Genomic DNA, 4,150 nt, shown 5'->3' with positions numbered 1-4,150 from the left:
CTTGATGAAAGTGAAAAAGGAGAGTGAAAAAATTGGCTTAAAGCTTAACATTCAGAAAACGAAGATCATGGCATCTGGTCCCATCACTTCATGGCAAATAGTTGGGGAAACAGTGGAAACAGTGTCAGACTTTATTTTTTTGGGCTCCAAAATCACTGCAGATGGTGATTGCAGCCATGAAATTAAAAGACACTTACCCCTTGGAAGAAAAGTTATGACCAACCTAGATAGCATATTCAAAAGCAGAGACATTACTTTGCCAACAAATGTCCATCTAGTCAAGGCTATGGTTTTTCCAGCAGTCATGTATGGATGTGGGAGTTGGACTGTGAAGAAAGCTGAATGCCGACGTATTGATGCTTTTGAACTGTGATGTTGGAGAAGACTCTTGAGAGTCTCTTGGACTGCAAGGAGATCCAACCAGTCCATTCTGAAGGAGATCAACCCTGGGATTTCTTTGGAAGGAATGATGCTAAAGCTGAAACTCCAGCACTTTGGCCACCTCATGCGAAGAGTTGATTCGTTGAAACAGACTGTGATGCTGGGAGGGATTGGGGGCAGGAGGAGAAGGGGACGACAGAGGATGAGATGGCTGGATGGCATCACTGACTCGATGGATGTGAGTCTGAGTGAACTCCGGGAGTTGGTGATGGACAGGGAGGCCTGGCGTGCTGCGATTCATGGGGTCACAAAGACTCGGACACCACTGAGTGACTGAGCTGAACTGACTGACTGACCCTATCCTTTTGAAAATGAAGGGGGATGATGGTGAAGATGATGATGATAAAGATGCTTCATTTATTGTGAAGGATTTTGGTGAGCATAAAGTGAGAAAAATGGAAGTGTCTTTTAATCTACAGAATGCATAGCACATCTAATGTATTAACTATTAGAAGCTGACGTTCTTCTCTTAATATAGTCTTATTTGAGGGTCACCAGATGAACTTAACTCCTATCTCAGCTATAGCATGTACCCATGTCTTTGTTAAAAATATTTCATAAATTTGAAACCCCCCACCAACAGTTGGACACAGCGGAGTGACTAATATTTTCACTTCTGTCCCAATATAAAAGGCTGCTGATCAACTTTTTCTTAGAAATAAACTCATGAAGTTGGAAAAATAACTGCGTGTAGACACTTTTCTACAATTGCTCAAATTCTTATTACAGGAAACATTTCATTCAAATAGCTATGCAGCAAACTTGAACCCCAGAGGGAAATATTGCCCTTGTTTTTATCCTCCCATGGCTTGAGACTCCCAAGGCTACGTAGACCACATTCTAGAACTGTATGTTAGTCTTTCCACATCCATGCAAGTTGACATAGAGGATGCCATTTTTTTTAGGCCACTCCTTAATATACCACCTTTCATCTAGTGGGTCAGTCCTCTGAAGTGAACTTTCCCTGCTAAGGGGCATTACTTTTCATGGATTCTATACATAGTGCATTGAGCTTCTAGCACAATTCCTAGATCTTTGAAATTTTCTGATTTACCCCTATTTCCATATTTTGGAGGCCTCTCTAATTTACTCTGAATCACACATGGAAGGAAATGTTGACTCATCCACTATACAACCTTCAGGAAAATTCTGCGCTCCAGGCCCTCACATACTCACATGATCACTCATTGCTTTTTATTTTTTTTAATTTAATTTCATTATTTTAATGAACACTTTAACAACTATTTAACAACTTTAGATATACTTAGTGAATGTGTGAAAGTTGTTGTCATGTCCGACTCTTTGCAACCCCATGGACTATGGAGTCCATGGAATTCTCCAGGCCAGAATACTGGAGTGGGTAGCCTTTCTGTTCTCCAAGAGATCTTCCCAACGCAGGGATCGAACCCAGGTCTCTCACATTGCAGGCAGATTCTTTACCAGCTGAGCCACAAGGGAAGGCCATACTTAGTGAACATTAAGTAATAATGATTATTAATGGCTATTGCCAACCAAGATAAGGTCTACTATGTCCATGTTCTGAGTCACTGAGTCTCACATAGTATGTTCTTTTTTTTTTTTTTGGCTTGCATTTTTGCTCAGTTTAGTTTAATTTGCTTCTTGCCACTTCATCCCACCTCCTTGATCCCAACATATATAAGGAATACTCATTCTTCTTCCCTATAGCAGCTCTATTCTTACTTCCACCAGTTGGCCAACAATGTAATTCAATTCAGAATGTATATATGTAAACACCACTCCCCTGGGCTTGCATTCATTCAGAGAAGTCATAGTTTGGTCACATGCCTCAGTAGGCATTCTAGAGGCTCAGGCAGGGATGGATGGATCAGCATGGCTATTCCTCACTCCCATCCATGAAGAATACATATACATACATGATCGCTAGCATATACAAATTACACAAAGTACTATGAAATATAGATTCAATGTGCGAACTCATTTACAGTTACAGGAATTAAGAGCATATATTCTACAGTCAGTAGCTGTGTGCTCATATTCTGAGTCTGTCTTTGATGGTATGACAGTGTCTTTCACCTCTTAATTCTTTGCACTATCTGTGCTTCTAACAGTTGTCTACCATTGGGATCCTCACGTGACACCCTCCACCTCACAACCCTTAACATAGTATCGTGGACTTAGCAAAGGACTTGTCAGTCTTCTCCTGAGAGATTTAGAATGACTTCCCAGTGGCTTTTGTTTCCAGACCAGATCCCTCCAGATAAGTCAGAAGTTTTTTTGTTTTGTTTTTTTTTCAACCATTTTTTTTTTTTTTTTTAAGCCTTAAGTAACTGTCACAAGTGTCAGTCAGGAAGGTGTGAGCTGAAAGGAAGCCAGGCATAGTGCTGATGTGGCTGACAATTTGTTGGAAGTGGCAACAGCAATGAACCAAGGATGACAGAAGGATAACAATCAAATTTTACTGACTAATAGACTTTAATGGCCAAGAAAAATTAGCATAGAGACTAAGATGAAAACAAGAAACTCCATCCAAATATATTATTATTTAAAAGGGTTGGTTATGATATTTTAAATATTTACTCATAGCATAAAAGACCTGCCTCACAATACCATTATAAATAGAATGTATTTTTTAAGAGTGGCTTTTTATAATGAACTCTAGCCCTGTGAGCACTTAGTTATGGAGAGTTATCTAAGAATGAATGAGCATAAAAGATTATCAGTAAACACTGATAATCATGTCTCAAATAAACAATCAAACAAAAGCAAAATAAGCAAGCAAGCAACTTTTAAAATATGTTTAAATATCTTATTTACATAAAGAGTTATGTATATGTATGTATCCTCTATTGGTTTTGTTTCTTAGGAAAACATTGGCTAAGATGCAAGAATTTCCTGGTAATAAATAAAAGTTCTGTAACTTGCTTCTCTGGTGGCTCAGAGGTTAAAGCGTCTGCCTACTATGCAGGAGACCCAGGTTCGATTCCTGGGTCGGGAAGATCCCCTGGAGAAGGAAATGGCAACCCACTCCAGTATTTCTGCCTGGAGAATCCCATGGACGGAGGAGCCTGGTGGGCTACAGTCCACGGGGTTGCAAAGAGTCAGACATGACTGCGCGACTTCTCTTAAGAATGCAAATGCTAGGAGAATCCCTTGGACTACAAGGAAATCCAACCATTCTATCCTAAAGGAAATCAGTCCTGAATATTCATTGGAAGGACTGATGCTGAAGCTGAAACTCCAAAACTTTGGCCACCTGATGCAAAGAACTGACTCATTTGAAAAGATCCTGATGCTGGGAAAGACTGAAGGCAGGATGAGAAGGGGATGACAGAGGATGAGATATTTGGATGACATTACTGGCTCAATAGACATGAGTTTGAGTAAACTCCAGGAGTTGTGATAGACAGGGAGGCCTGGCATGCTGCAGTCCACGTGGTAGCAAAGAGTCAGACATGACTGAGCAACTGAACTGACCAACTGAACTGAACTAAACAAACACTAAGAGTACTGGATGCACAGAGTTCAAAAATAAGCTCTATATTCTAAATGTATATGCTTCATTGTTTTGGTCATTAGAAATCTTCATGTAAATCTGTAACTGGGACTACAATTCCATGTCTCCTTTAAATCATATAGTCATTTTTCACTAACAGAAGTCATATTTTATTTGACACATATGCTGGACTTCAAAGAGATTATTTCCTTACAACATGAAGTGATGAACATA

The 4,150-nt window shown here is 39.7% G+C and overlaps 1 non-coding gene across 1 annotated transcript; it reads left to right on the top strand.

The window, feature by feature from the left end:
• Positions 1–3,345: 3,345 nt before the first annotated feature.
• Positions 3,346–3,419, top strand: TRNAS-ACU (transfer RNA serine (anticodon ACU)). Its single transcript has one exon. It is a non-coding gene; the product is annotated as a tRNA-Ser (tRNA).
• Positions 3,420–4,150: the final 731 nt, after the last annotated feature.

The sequence above is a fragment of the Budorcas taxicolor genome, chromosome 12 (assembly GCF_023091745.1).
Source record: "Budorcas taxicolor isolate Tak-1 chromosome 12, Takin1.1, whole genome shotgun sequence".
In the NCBI taxonomy this organism is placed as follows: Eukaryota; Metazoa; Chordata; class Mammalia; order Artiodactyla; family Bovidae; genus Budorcas; species Budorcas taxicolor.
The sequence above is the reverse complement of the archived record's forward strand: the minus strand, read 5'-3'. Positions and strand labels throughout refer to the sequence as shown.